The sequence below is a fragment of the Thermobia domestica genome, chromosome 8, assembly GCF_964235325.1.
Source record: "Thermobia domestica chromosome 8, izTheDome1.hap1.1, whole genome shotgun sequence".
Classification (NCBI taxonomy): Eukaryota; Metazoa; Arthropoda; class Insecta; order Zygentoma; family Lepismatidae; genus Thermobia; species Thermobia domestica.
In genome coordinates, this window is record NC_137461.1 from 52381918 (window position 1) to 52398731 (window position 16814).

Sequence of the window (16814 nt, forward strand, 5' to 3'; positions counted from 1 at the left end):
ATTCGGAAAAGTGAATGGTCATGGAAAATTAATGAAAATGACAGGAAATTCGGAGTTTTGAGAAAATTCACGATCACGATATAATCCATTAAAAGATCAGGTGGAGTGAAACCGAAACTAATATTCCTCGCAACATAGGGAAATGTTCTACCACTCTATAGTAGCTCTGTTTAAGAGGCAGGTGCTACTATAATATAAACCGATAACATTGACTAAAGTCTTAAACTGGAACTTATAAACAAATAAAATTGCTAATCGCTTGTATTACATCTACGTAAGGAATTAAGCTAAAGTAAAGCCTGAAACATGCTTATTCATCCTGTCGTGCGCGTGGTATTTCAAAGATATAGCCTACTTGACACGTTTTTAATCCTTAGGCCTGCTATACACTATAAGTCCTTCGAAATATCTTAGGATTTATCTAAGTAAAAATGTTACGACATATCTCGTAGAAAATCCTACCCTTTTATGCCATACATGTAACTACACTGCACATCCTACTGATATTGATACCAGGCGCTATATTGTTAAATTGCACACCTCTAAACAAAGCATAAAAATCAAAGATAAATTAGCAAAACATACCTAATCACCAGTCCCTTTACCATTTTTTATTTTCCCGAGTATTTTTGCTCTTTCACCGACATACGACTGGCAGGGAGCAAACAAATTTGTTTTCAGTTTCTCTCACCTGATGTCGCGTAGTTCGAAATCATACGAATTTTCTGTCCGAAATAGAGCGTGCTCTAAACAAGAGAAATCTCATAGGATCGTTCAGAGCATAGGAAATGGCATGCAATCTGATGCCATACAAGTTGAGATTTTGACTAGGAAAAATCATGAGAGATTTCCTAGGATGTATCCCATAGTGTATAGCAGGTCTTAGTTTCGTAGCGGCAACTCAGAGGCTAATTCTTAAAATCTGTTGTTGTGAAATCTGTTTAGTGTTGACTGAGCAGCCCAAAATATACGATCTCATTTGATTATGTGTTATTTTGAGTCTTGTTCGAAAGAAAGAAAAGAAAGCTAGTGTAATTTGAGACCTTTAAACAAATGAATAATTGTACTTTCATTTGAAGGAGAATACAGGAAGAGGAAACATTTTCATTTGGAGGAGGAAACATTTCATTTGGAGGAAAATATGAACCTTTGGAAGGAGAGGAGAGGAGTTTTTTTCTTCTGTGAGGGTTGGAAATATTTTTGCTTTTAAAACAACTAACTGAAACGCTGGATATTTACCCGAAGGCTAAAATCATGGTACCTTCCTCTCTCTTTGCCCTTGCTCTGCCTGAATTCATCGCTGTCGTTGTATTGTACATATACCATAATATTAAATTCAAGATATTTTAACAGTCTCGAATATTCTACGCAGTAATAATTTCGTAAGGTTTACCCTGGAGGATTTTCACACAACTGATGAAAATTAGTATTGTAAATATAATAGTGGCAAACTAATTTGAGAACGAATGGAAATAAAGAGTTCAGTAGGGGAGGATTGATTCTGCAGCATCCAGCTGAGTTTCGTATCACGCCTGTTCCCTTTAGAATAAAGGAGACTGTAAGAAATGAATGATTCAATACGATCATTTAAAATCAGTCATGAAAGATAGTGGAATTCGAACTAGCCATGAACAGGTCTTCTAATGTGTTAATAAAGAAGAGCTTCTGGTGCATTGATTACGATGCACTTGGGAAATGCAGTCAACGTCTAATTATACAGGGTGTCCCGAATTCTTTCCCTACTTACAAACATTCATAAGGCATAAAATATGACACATAGATTACTTTTTATCTTGAACTGCATGTAATATATTCAAGTTTTTGTGTGCACAATTAATAAATTTCTACATGTGATCCCTTCCGTTGCCCGAAAGATATCCAGACGATATTCCGGTTCCACTCATGTGTTGGTCAACATTACGTGAAGGATGGATGTTATAGCTTCAGTAAATCTGTGCCGTAATGTTGCGATTCCGTTCACTAGTGTTTGGTAAACCTAGTTCTTAACATAACCCCAAAGTAAGACATCTAGTAGTGTTATGTCCAGTGATCTTGGAGACCAGATTATGGGACCATCACGCCCGATACATCTTGCCGTAAATGTATCAAAATAGGCACGGATATCTAACTCCCGAGATGAGGTGGCGCACCATCTTGTTGGAAAATTAAGACCAGAATGTCCTGAATCTGTGGCAAATAACTGCAACCTATCAAGATAGGTACTGACTGTGACAGTCTTTTCACTGAGGAAAAAAGGTCCCATGATTTCATTGTGCATAAGACCGCACCACACGTTCAGCTCAGGGCTGTTTCTGACGGTGTCAAACACAGCGTGGGGATTCTCGGATCCCTAGATCCTAGCATTGTGTCGGTTGACAACACCGTTCAAATGAAATGCGGCCTTTTCTGAGAAAAGGCACGTTTCAGATAGCCAACGTCTTCCTTAATCGCAGACAGCATGGCAACAGCAAAGTCATAACGAGCACTGTAATCCGTTGGTTGTACGGACTGTACCATCTGAACTTTGCACGCACGGAAGGCGTTTATGTAGGATGCTGTGTACTGATGTCTTAGGAATCTGAAACTCTAGTGAGACTCTGCGGACTGACTTCTTGGGGTTTCTCCCGAAGGCGTTTCTCACTGCCTAAATTGTTTGTGCACTAGACCCAGCCCTGCCTGTTCTATGCAGATCACTGACGCTGCCTGTTTTCTTAAACTTAGCATAACATATCTTGATGCTTTTAACATCAGGTGGCTGTCTATGGTATGCCGTCTGGAATTGTCTCTGGATTGTTTTTGGTGACTGTGTCTCGTGATACCAGATAACACATTGGATTTTCTTCTTGGTTGAGTACATATTTCTGCAAATGGTATCCGATTCCGCTGTTGTTAACGTTACTGGGACCTGTGACTTTATACTTTCCTAAACAACAATTGCTGAGATTTCGACCTGCTTTTCAAAGATTCGTATCTTTCTAACCGTATGCTTCCTGTAAATTTGGAGTAATTCTGAGAATATTTAGTCTCATAATAACTAGAGAGTGGATTTTAAGGTGCAGCACCTTTTCTAAAAATGTAGCTGTTATAACAACCAAAGTTCAAAATATGCATTTCCGGGCAAAAAGAGAACTGAAATGAACGCACTTTGTTGCACCTTTTTTCCTAGATTAATAAAATTTCCCCCCTTTTCTTTTTACTTCTTTTAGCCTTCAGCACCTTTAGTGTCCCCTTTTTCTCTCTTTTTTTTTAAAAAAATAAACAGAACAATATGTTTTATTTTCAATCTGGTTTACCCATAATATTCTATAAATTTAGACAGAATCTTGATGGATTTATTAGGGACAAATCTGAACTGAATTTGAGAAACAATCCGGACATAGAAACCTTTGCAAAGTCAACTGAACTTCCTGTCCATGTGCTTACAAGATATGTCCCACTGGTTTTCGTTGATGTCGATCGTTGATGTCCCACTGTGTTTCTCCACATACAAGGATCTCCTGAGCCCCAAGCGACAGAAACTAACATTCGAAAACATAGAAATATTGTGCATAATCAAGCATTACCAGTTTCTGAAAACCCAGTACTATGTAACGGTTTCTGAAGCCACAATATTGCTAAATTAATGTTTTTTTTTTTTTTTTAATACGGAATTGGTTTTAACCACAATTTTATTACAAGGATGTTGAATATTGTGCAAGTTTATCAGATTAAATAAAACAATTTTTACAATTTATGTCAAATGTTTAAAGCCAAGATTTTAAAAATATTTTCTACTGTATCGAATAAAGAATGTTTATGGGGGGCGCGGTGGCTCAGTGGTAGAGCGGTCACCTCCGGTGCTTGGGATCCCTGGTTCGATCCCAACTCGCGCCGTGTGGATTTTGTGGTGGACAAACACCGTCCTCGTGGGTTTTCTCGGGATTCTCCTGTTTCCTCCCACTTTCTTCATTCCAACATTTCACTGATCTCTCATCATCACCGTCTCCTTTAGCCTAACCGGCATAACCGCGGGACGTAAAACTTAAAGATTTCATTTCATTTTAAAGAATGTTTATGTAACTGTGTACTTAATAAAGATACCCTATGAGCACCTTTTTGCACTTTTTTGAATGATTTTTGACCACTTTCCTATCACATTTTTGGACCTTAAAATCCGGTCCCTAATAATGACGCTTTATATTGTATCCTTTGAGAACTGATAGTGCTTTAATGCAAATGATACATATTGTCTTTTTCTTATTTCTTGACTCAATCACGAAATATTCCTATCCTCATTGTTCTTTAAATGTTCTGCACTCACTATCTATCTTCTGTTTTTTTCCATTTTTCTACAAATCCACAAAAGGCACGTAACTTCAAATCAAAATAATCCTAATTAATACCATTAAAAGCCGGGGTTCTGAATAATTAGAATAGACTTTTGCATTTAGACATACAGTATTTTCACTAACAAATTAGAGCCACAAAACACCAGTGGCATTACATTTCGCTTTTTAAATCGCACTTATCGCTCCGAACTCAAATTTTGAAACTCCTTAACTCTCGGTTGTTTCCCGTATTTATACCTCGCGTCATGGTGCGTAGAATATATTTCAAAATATTCGAAAGTATTCGAATCTTCCAGAGAAGTGATGACGCAGGAGAATCTTTTGAGAACACGTTCTAGTTCTGCTACTCGCTAACTAAAAGATAGAGCTGTAAACTTCGACTAACTAAGCATAATTGAAGCTTGATCAAGCATAATTTCGCTGCTCGCTACAAGCAGGCGCTGGTGCTACAGTATGTGGGTTGATCTTACGAGCTAGGTCTTGGCCCTTGAGACTTAGTGAAGTTAATGAGGTCCTTAGGCTAAAACGTTTGTAGATCCCCTGATCTAATCTATCCTTAACTAAGCTACTAGCCTAACCTATTCATAAGTTATTCTTGTCATGTTGAAAAGCTGGCGGCGATTAACAGGATGGGTACTATTTGATCTTATACTTTGATGATTTTACAGTAAAAAATCATGATTCTTTTTGTACTATTTTGATAGAAACCTTTCTACGTTGTGTGAGTGACATCTATGACGTAATAGCTGCAAATAAAGTCATATAGTCTTTTCTCGCTATAACACAGATACCTGTAAATATATTTATTTAAATCTTATTTTATTATGCATTATATTGTTTTTAAAAAGTAATTCTGTCTAGAGAGAAACATTCAGTATACAGTTCAGGATTTCATGGGCCTGGACCCAGTTTTCCATATTCCCCTACTACTGCATTGAAGCTTATCATGAACCTCAAAGCTAGTTAAACAAGGTACTGCTGCACACAAACATTTATTTCAAAATAGTATTCTAAAGTACAAAAGTGTTATTTACAATAGCCAATATCATTATGTTATGTATTCCATGCATATATACAATTATTAACTGTCTACGTTGTTAACATTTGTATTTTTGTTCTTTGAATATGCGATATTTTGAGTTCCTTCATTTGACTCATCACTGCCGCTACCGATGTAGGCGAGTGGAGCGTAATAGCCAGATGGGTTGCCCAAAGCCTGGAAAAACATGGAGTTATTACATATTAGATTATTTCATAATGCCAAGAACTAGGTTTAATATACATAAAATACGTTAGATGCTCAAATTCAAATTTAGATTGTGTAATTACAATATTCAGTTAAATGACAGCGAGTTGTGAAGTTGAGAATAACTTTAAAATAAATACTTAGTTCAAATAAAATACTCTGCACTGTATCATCCATTACATATACACGTCGTAGGAGTATCGTTGACTAGGTAATTAAAGAAACCTGTGAATAGTAAACCTTTCAATTGATTAAGTGGCTAAAGAAGAAAGTGTAAGGAAAGAAATGGCATGTTTAATCTACCATTCCACACAGTAAGATAATGGTGCGTAGGTTTTCTCAGGATTCTCCCGTTTCCTATCAATTTCTTTCATTCCATCCTTATCATCCATCTTAATTTTACTGTCTCCTTAACTCGTTCATAAACGTCACCACCATCATCATAGGTATTCAGCCATTATTTCCCAGTCTTTTGTAGCAACTGAGAAGTTTCCATGCTTCACGATGTTCTGCTAACTTTGTCTTCTCATACGAATTTTCTGTTTTGACATCGTCTGTAGTCCCCTTCGCACCCTCCCTCTCTTCTTGCCACCATACCCTGTAGCACGCCCCTCATGATACAGTTCCTTCTTAGCCAATGTCCCAGTCATTTTCTCCTCCTCTTCTTAATAATATCAAAAATTGTTCTTTTTTTTTTTTAACCCAACCACCACTTTTTACACCTTCTCATTTGTTTTCCGCTCGACGCAGTTATTTCTCTCCATTCTTCCCCATACGCACATTTGGAAAGCCTCCTGTCCTTTTTCATCATTTTTTGCATAAAACATTAAATATATGTACATCACTTCAGGGATTTTTTGGTTCAAATTCCTGAAGAGAGAAAGTATGGTAACTGGAGAGAGAGTTCAGGAGGCTAATGAAAAAAAAATAAAATTTTCAAAAATAATATATGTACGAATTGATAGATTTCATTGAATAGAATAAAATACTGTATGTCAGTGTACATGCTTTATGCGTAGTATTTGAGAAGATTGAGGGGAAGAAAGATAATCATTTTGTGAACCTAAAGAAATGATCCTAAATGGGAACCCCACGACCTATTAAAATAAGATTTATATTAAGTACACCCTAGTAAAGGTCATTATTACAACACTAGCAAGAGGGCAGTACGTATTACAGGTTAATAGGATACAGCCCGAAAGTACGATTAACTCACTAAACTTTCTTTAATTTATGTTCATTTAAAATATTATACAAATATAAGACATATATGTCAATATATTACGTCGAGCTTAAGAAAATTACGTGCTCAAGGGTTCATTCTGATGCGTAGTTTGCGACAAGGTCAGCAGAAACGTACTTTTATGACATTAAAAAGTGTATGGTTTGTTGCCAATAATAATAATAATTTATATATTTTTTTGGAACAGATTGTTGTATAGCAGTTATGAACATGCTTGTATATATTGGTTAACTGAAAACATGTTCTCAAAACTAAAAGATAAAAGTTCTACACTGCACAAAAAGAAATCCGTTGTCAAATAAATCTTAATTTTCGTTTCTTTTCTCTAAAATAGACTTAAGAATTCAGTTCTCAAAACTAAATTATAAAAGTTTCACACTACACAGAAAATATCCATTATCAAATAAATCTCAGTCTTCCTCTCTTTTCTCTAAAATAAACTTAGGAATTCAGTTCCCAAAACTAAATTATAAAAGTTTCACACTACACAGAAAATATCCATTATCAAATAAATCTCAGTCTTCCTCTCTTTTCTCTAAAATAAACTTAGGAATTAAGTTCTCAAAATGGATCTTGGCATTACATATTATGTATGGTATTTTGCTTTAGTTGTTGTTTTTTTAATTAAGATGCCTAAATGATAAAAGTTTCACACTACACAGAAAATATCCATTATAAAATAAATGTCAGTTTTCCTTTCTTTTCTCTAAAATAAACTTAGGAATTCAGTTCTCGAAACTAAATGATAAAAGTTCCACACTACGCGCATACACAAATCCGTTATAAAGTAAATCTCAGTCTTCCTTTCTTTTTTGTAAGGTAAACTTAGAAATTCAGTAAATACTAATACATACCATAGCAAAGTATGAGACGGCAACAAAGAGAAGAATTGCGATTTTGCTGCTGGACATTGTTGCGAGAATTGTTCTGAAAAAACAAAGACAAAACAAAAAAAAAGTTTAAAAATTAAAATAGTCCTCCTTATACACATGGAAGGTAAATGTTAAATTATTATAATATCTTACCTGAGCTTGAAAGTGACTCTGTACATAGTTTTTTTTTTAATTTATGTGGGAAGATGATAATAAAAACTAATATCAATTAAAATAAACTCAATTGTTTAACATTTTATTTTTAATTCTATTGGCCATATGTAACTATTATGTTTCATTTTCTTTACATCCTACTCAAAGTTTTGCAGAAAATGTATGTATTGTAAATATGCGAAATAAAGTGCAATAAGACATTTCCATATTGAATTGTTAATTAAAAACTGCTATTACCATTTTGTTAAATCCGATTTAAACTACTCGCTTAGCAAACCAATACGTTTACTGTCAAAATTAATAACATGTAACAATTTCGTCAACTATCCACTTGGCTTCATTGGACATTATCTAATACAGTGAAACCTCTGAATAACGGACACTACTGGGACATGATTTTTTGTCCGTTAGTGAGAGGTGTCCGTTACAGAGAGGTTACAGAAATTTAATTTTTCACAACGGTAATTGTATGCAGTAATACATAGTAAATACATTATGTATGAGCGTAATGTCAATATATAAAATTCAATATGAAAATACTCTATTTAGGAGAGGATTGAATTACTTGGAGGGACGAAGAAGAACTTCATTCTTTTATTATTAAAAAGCCAACGTGCTTAACTAAATGTAATGAACCCTCAAATTATACGCACAATACGACATTGCACTCTCTTTTGCCTGTATCAACTGATAAAGAATAATATGCCAAATATGTTTGGATATTTTCCTACGTGGGGGAGGAAGGAGGGAGGGAAAGCGTTTTTAATTTATTTCAAATTCTCAGAACTTTCTCAAAAGGTGCATTAGAAACCAACTAATCGGCTAAACTTTTTTGCAAGTTATTGGAAATGCATATGTTTAGTGACCCAGCCCCAATCACAAAGAATATCCTCTTAGAGAAAGTGGAAAAGGAAGCCGGGAAAACTCCAACCCAGACTTGTTCCAATATCATGAATAAAAGAAAAATGTTGCTTTTCCAAAAAAAAAAAAGTAAGAGGAAACATTGTTGGTTGAAAATGTTGTAAAAACACTGTTTGTTTTGTTATCTATAAAATTATCGGAAATGATGAAAGGAAAAAGGACTACAATTTTTAAGAAAAGGAAGATCTTTCACATAGAATTCTTGGCCATACCACCGACCCTGCACGAGTTTTATTGCTTATGAAGGTTTTCTATGATTTCCACCAGAAAGCAGTTTATTGCGGACAGAAAAAGAGAATAATTTTAAGTACAATCTGAATCTGTTCTGTTTGACGGTTACGAGGTCTAGACTCATGATAGATACACTTGTGGGGAAAAGATTTTTTTTTCTACTCTAATAATTCCTGTCCGTTATGGAGAGGTTATTGAAACGTTTGGGGGGGGGGAAGGACTGTCCGCTTTCGTATCTGAGAGTGTCCGTAAAAGGGAGGGTTTTGTTCTGTAAGAGAATATATATTTTTGTCGTGACAAAAAAAAATCTGTCCGTATTACAGAGGTGTCCGTTACTGAGAGGTTAAGGGTGGTTTCACTGTATAAAGTTAGTGTCCGATGAAGCCAAGTAGATAGTTGGCGAAACTGTTACACGTTATTAATTTTGACAGTAAACGTATTGGTTTGCTAGGCGAGTAGTTTAAATCGGATTTAAGTCTGCTAAAAGCAAAGATTGTATATACAATGGAAAATATTACACCATTTTTTGTATGAAATCAAATTTCATATTGAATAAAACATGTTGGTTGTCAAACTCTATCTCGTGAAGTTTAAAGGTAGCATTAAACATAGTTATTTAAGATTTTCTATATTTAATACTTACTTGACAAAATTACGTAGGTGAAACTTTAGATCTTAAGCAAGATTTTAAACACTGAGTATGATAAAAAACATTAATCAGAGAACATTTTTATAGCAAAAAGAACTTGAGGAGCTGGCAAATATCAGTTCTATTGACAACTACGATTATCAGAAAACAAACATAACGTCCTCGTATACAAATAGTATTCTTCATTTCGTTGACAAGTATTTCCAAGGAAATTGGCATTTATTAATCTTTTTGATCTTTACATACACGTGCGGGTTATATATTCGATATCCTTCATCGGAGAGTCAATAATTAAAATGGTAAATATAGATATATATTTTTCTGTTAATATGCTTTGGAATGCGGAAATCTTGGTTGCTGTCCTCGCATACATTAAAATATTTTTTACAAAGCTATACGATTTTGAAAAGCTGTTACTTTCAGTAATTAATCATGTGTGAACACTACAATATATCTGTATTTTCTTTGATTGTGGAGCATAAATTTCATCAGCATGACGGTATGTATACACGGGTATAGATATGGTTACGATAGGTGGTTACTTACCTTCTATAGTAAAACTTTTCCCTTTCTTTGCAGACCTTATTTATTCTTTCTTAAGAATACTGAAGTATTGTGTTACTGTGTTCTACATAATATTTTTTTTTTTTTTTTTTTTTTTTGTTTTCGCGTCCCACTTAGTAGAAAGTTTTGTTTTGGAATTACATTAACCCTCGCACTACCAACGGGGAGTACTTTGTCCCCACCTCAGTATATTTTTTTTTGTAATTACTCGTCTAATTGATTTTTTTAAGATTGTAAAAGAAACATGTTATTGTTGAGTCTGTTTAGCTAAAGCGTATACTTTACGGTGGTGCAAATTGAAGGTTAGTGTGCCTCATAAATTTGTTATTTTAAGTTGATGGGCACAAAATACTCCCTGTTGGTAGGAGATATTTAGACAGTTGACATTTAGAAGTGTCACTCCTAGATGGTAGTGTAATAAATAGTTGTCTTATCCCATGTACAGCTCACAGATGACGAGAAGAACCCTAAAACAGGGGCAGCGGGGAAAGGTCAACGACGCGGTCAAGTCTATTTTCGGTTTCTGAGGTGTGGTCTATACTTAGATGTCGTCTTCTACTCCGGGTAGTTATCTGTGTGCTATTCCGTGTCATTTGAACCCCCCGTGCGAAAAGTGGGCGAGCCCATACCTACGTCACACTACTTCTGCTAGGGTTCTTCTCGTCATCTGTGAGCTGTACTGTTCACTTCAGTAACTATAGATTTTCGTGAGCTTCTAATTTGTTTCATTTGCGGGATATATTCAATCTTAACTATTGGGTAGAAAAAGAACTCGCCTTGGTAGTCCGAGTTACAAAAAATACCTAGGTAGTGCGACGGTTAATAGTATGTAAGAATACTTCGAAACAATGCTTGGAAAATCCAGAGCGCCATGGCGACTGGAAATGCGAGTTTGACGTCTACTTTCTTTTTCTTTTTTTCTTTTTTCTTTTCTTTTTTTTTTTGCCATTGTATTGCCAAGTTTTATTTGGCAGTAGCTCTGATTTTTATGTCCTTCGATAGATTAGAAATAAGTTATAATGAATTCGTAGTTTCCAAATCACCATTTCAAACTTCATGAATGGCCCATACTTAGAGGATTTTGATCCATTGGGAACAGCAGACAATTGGTATTTTAGTTTAGAAACTTCACGACATGTAAATGGACATATGAAACTATGAAACACACACTGTTATTTTGTAACACTTCAGTTATATCAGAGTTCCCTCGTGGCTTTAAAATTAGCGTACACGTTTTCGGCGTGGAAGACTAGTGTTCGATGCCTGATGGGAGCTCAGATGGTTCGGATCTCACGTTAAGGACGAGAATTAGCTATTTGATTTATGGGTTTTCGGCATCTATGGTCATGTTAGACCGTCACACATATGAGGCATGATGTCACTTCGCGATTACTCTGCCCGGGGATTTTTTTTTTTGTTTTTTTTTTTGTTCGTCATCCCGGTTAAAGGGTTGTGCCCTTTCTTCGGGTAGGGGATTTTGTGAGAAGGAAAGAAATGGGGAATTGGGGAGGTAGAAACGGATAGGGAAACGACCTGGGACCTAGATGTTAGGTATATACAATCTACAGAGAAACTCCCTTACAGTACATATAAAAAGAACACCGAAAATAAGTTTATTTGTTATGCGATCGAGTTTTCAATAGTTATAATTTTCATTATCATTGTCGGTGTGTTTCTTGTATTCACTCCACATGTTTTATAATGCAAAATGCAATACATTACAAACTCCAGGCCTAACAGTATGACTGTTTTAATGAAACAAATCATTATTTACAATCCACCCGAAAAGCATAGTGACTCTACTTCTATCGATTTTTTTTAGGACGGCGGTAGCTCAGTGGTAAAACGTTCACCTCTGGTACATGCGGTCCCTGGTTCGATAACAGCTGGCGCCAGTGAACTTTGTGGTGGACAAACACCGTGTGCGTGGGTTTTCTCGGGGTTCTCCCATTTCTTCCCACTTTCCTCATTCCACCATTTGATTCATTTCTCGTCATTACCTTCTCCTTTAGCCTAACTGGCATAACCGTGGGACGTAAAACTTAAAGATTTCATTTCATTTTTTCGTTGTTTCTTTTTTTAAATATAGCCTTAGTGCCTGGATATAATAAAAGTAGCTGGGCCATTGTGGTAGTGGATAGTGCAGCGACCTTTGAAATTGTTCTACATATGTTTTTCATTTAAAAAAACTTCATTAATACATATTATCCTCTATTATTTCAAGTAAATATCATTCTTTAATAAATAGTTTGTTTTGTATGTAGTAAGGAAGTATTATTATCAATAGTAGAAGTAGTTGTAATATTTATAATAATAATAATAATAATAATAATAATAATAATAATAATAATAATAATAATAATAATAATAATTGTAGCTTAATAATTTTTGAATAGTTAAGATTCTCAGAACAAATTATTAGGCTATACGTTAAAAAAATAGGGAAAAAGAAAAGCCGAATTATTCTTCTGCTAATTTCAGGCGATTGTTGGACCTTTACATACAAGCATATACCCGTGCAAAAGTCACTATTTAATATCGCTTGTTGCTTTTCCTTTTTTCGTTTAGTTGCTATTCGTTCGTAATAGGGAGCTTCTCCGTGGCTAAGTGGTTAGCATACGCGCCTTTGGCCTGGGAGGCCCGGGTTCGATTCCCGGCGGGAGCTCATGTGGTTCGGATTCCACGTTAATCAGTAGGTCCACGTCTCACATAGCCTCGCTGCTGAAAGGGACGTGAAACTCAAAATGAAGTTAAAATCAAGTCGTTCTAATAGGCTTCTATTGTCTCTATTTGTTTATCTATTTTCTATGTTAAGTGCTGATAGAGGTGTTAACGGTTGATAAAAATATTTTACATTAGCAGAAACCGTCGAAGTGTTAAGAAGAATAACATTTTAATTTGTGTTATTTTAAAAAGGTGACTCATAAGTTTTTCCATATTTCTACAAACCAAACAGCAGGTTCAGTATACGTCGTGATCAGCCGTAAGTACAAGGTCAAACTGGCCCGAGAGATAGTGTCGCAAGAGGACAATTGAACACGGAGGCCCCCACCTCGTCAGTAGCTTAAGTTAATTTTTAGAGACAGTGACGATAAGTGTTCAAGAACGTCGGATACGTGAACCATTATGTATGAATTCGAACTCGGAGATAATGCTGCGGGAGCCGCCGAAAATATTTATCATGCGAAAGAGGAAAGTGCAATGTACCACAGCACAGCAACTACTTAGTTCCAGAAATTTCGTTGGGGTTGTAAAAATGTCGAAGACCAAGCGAGGTCGGCCGGCCCTGGATAACATATTCTGGATCATACGACACGCCATTGAGGAAAATCCATCCACCAGTACACGACGATTGCCTAACCAACTCGGAATACCCCAGCCCACTGTAGTGTGTCATCTCTATGAACTCGAGGAAACCATCAGAAGCTGCCCTTTGTGCTACATGAGTAAACTCCAGCTCAGGCACAGAGAAGAGTAGATGCGTGCTGTCAATTGCTGCAAAGTCCACGTAATGTCCATTTTCTGAAACAGATTGTCACATATAGCTCTGTGATTCATCAAACACCAATTTTCAAAACCAGTTGTTAAACAAGGTCATTCCGAGCATGAAGTCATGCTCTATGTGTGGTGGAAGTACGAGGCGGTAAATTTAATTCGAGTTTCTTGCAAATGATCGTAGCATCAATGCTGATCCGTTATTTCGAACAGTTGGAGCGGATGTATTTGTGCTACGCCAAACAATCCGGCAATTGTAAAACCAAAAGTGAGCTCTGCTGCAAAAGTATAACGCAAAATCACACTCGGCTTGAAACTCGCAACAAAAAATTTAGAAACTTGATGAAATCGTAGTAATGTTACACCTGCCATATAGTTTTCACTTTGCTCCTTCGGATTATTATCTGTTTCAGTCCATGGTGTACTTCCTGAACCCATCGATGCTTCTCCAACGTGCAGGTGGTGGAAACAAGGGTAACTGACTTCTCTACCTCTAAGAACGAGGCGTGTTATAGACATTGAATCGAGAGACTCGCAGAAAGGTCACTGCAGACAGTACGACACGAGGTGCAATCTTTCGAATGTTAATCTGCTTTTTATTGTATTGTAATAAATATTAGTACCAGAATAATGCAAAATGTACCAGAATAATACAAAATGTATGATTTACTCTTGTATTTAATTCAGAAGTAACAAAAATGCTGAAAATTATATTCATCCAACGAGGCTAAGAAACGTAATAATGTTTTATCAGTTAATTTTTAATCACTGTATCCGTTTATAATACCGTCTTTTTTAGCCTACCCGGCGTAACAGTGGGACGTAAAGCTAAAAGATTTAATTTCATTTCATTTCCGTTTATAATAACCGAAGTTCGTTATTTTCGTTGCTGCTGCTGGGTATTCGTTGCTGAACTTTGAAGATACCGATCAAACAAGGAACTCCTCATTCCAGAGTCCAGTGTCGTACGATGACTGAGCCACATTTCAAAAATTAATATTTTTCCATCATTATTATTTAACGTCACATGTAGAAATTGTATTAGTGACTCGGGTGTTCTTGAAAAGTTCTTCCATGGATTTCTCATTAAATAATTCCTTGTTTCACTTTATGAAATTAAGTGCAATTTATTTTGTTTTCATTTGCGTTAATCCTTTCGGGATTTCCGATTTTTGAGGTAAATTTTAGACTTTCAATGAAATAGCTTCTGCTTCCTTGCTATTGATCGTAGGATCATGATTCATACTTTTTTTTTTTTTTTTTTTTTTTTTTTAAAGAATAAAGTATCCTTTCCAATGGTACCACTTGCTTGTCCGTATTGTAAAATACACCAGAGACGGGAAAATCAAAATTCAAAATTTTTACACTCGTATGGCTCGGGCGTGGGTTCAGATAGGAATCTGAAAGTCTCTTGAGAAATATGTAGTTATATACGTAATGGGTGCGCAAAATTTTAATCTTGTATTTTGAAAACAAAGGACGGAAAAAAATTTTGAAAATCTGATCAATTTATGTATGTCACGCACCGCCGCACAGTGGACGAAATGCACAATCTAGGTGTGCAGAAGTCCAAAATGAAGTTGCTTGGAATTGCACCTATTGTACCTGTAATGAGGCACAATGAAACCACAGATAACAGGAGCAACAGTAGAAAAAATGGGTTTGCACTATAAAAGTCGGGTTGTGATACAACAGCAGGCATTATTAAAAGTAATCAGATTTAAAGGGTCAGGGTTAACCCATCGTGCTCAACGCTTGCTCGACTGTTAGGAATCAAGAACTGCTGCATTTGCTTCTGCAGGGATGTACTGTGATTGAAATACAAATTGAGTGAAAAATTAAATGAATTTAGTACAAGTAGCATGCGTACAATATTGGAAGTTCCCGTTCGTTTTTAAAAACAAGTATGTGCTATTGCATTTTACTGAAAAATAATAAAGATATCCACCTCCCAATATGTTTATGTGCAATAAATGTGTGTTCTTATGCAATAATAATGACATTAGTTGCAACAAAGTGCAACGTGATGATGTATTTATTCATTTCAGATATGATGTCTATATCCCGGAGAGAACTGTTTCAAATTTGTCGTGAAGAAAGAACCCTAACTATCAAAAATGCTGCAATTGCAACATATGTCTGGAGCAGACTGGGACTGAAGAAGATAGACACAGATGAAAACGATGGGAGACCCGGGTTCGATTCCCGACGGGAGCTCATGTGGTTCGGATACCACGTTAATCAGTAGGTCCACGTCTCATATAGTCTCGTTGCTGAATGGGACGTTAAACTCAAAATCGACTCAACTCAACAGATGAGAACGAGTACATTCAATAGCAAGTAAACAATTTTAATAGCAAAGTGTATCAAAAAATGGCAGAAATTGAATCGTGTAGTAAAGGCATATTTTTTTTATCACGAAAAATTAAAGTGAATGGATAACAATGTCAGCTTTGTGCCTCAACAGCAACAAAATGAGGTCTCTAAAACAATACCCTACAAGTTTGCAGCATCTCTTCTCCCAGACAAACGTAAACTACTTTGTGCGGCAAATGGTAATTCTTCTATTGAATGTGTCTTCATTAACGAGGAAAATTTCTCTTCTTCGCTGATACAAACAGTTGTTCACATTCCTTCGGTGGTCTTCCGAGTGTGCTGCAGGGTGATGACATTGTTATCCAGCCACTTACCTTCTCGTGATAAAAAAATGTCTTCAGTACCCGATTCAATTTCTGCCGTTTTTGATACAATTTGCTATTAGATAAAATTGTTTACTTGCTGCTGAATGTACTCGTTTTCATCTGTGTTTGTTTTCTGCTGTCCCAGTCTGCTCCAGTTATATGTTGTAACGGCAGCATTTTTGGTAATTAAGTTCTTTCTTCACGCCAAATTTGAAACAGCTCTCTCCGGGATATAGACATCATATCTGAAATGATTAAACACATCAGATTGCAGTTTGTTGCAGCTAATATCATTATTATTGTATACAACAACATTCATGTATAGCACATTAACATATTTGGAGGTGGATATAGGTGGATAACTTTATTATTTTCCCTTATAATGCAATATCACATACTTGTTTGTACGA

The 16814-nt window shown here is 35.8% G+C and overlaps 1 protein-coding gene across 2 annotated transcripts in view; it reads left to right on the plus strand.

Moving 5' to 3' along the window:
* The window catches only part of LOC145692895 (calcium/calmodulin-dependent protein kinase kinase 1-like), a 1130736-nt gene that overhangs the window by 804471 nt on the left and 309451 nt on the right, over window positions 1-16814 (plus strand). The gene's annotated exons all lie outside the window — the stretch shown is intronic.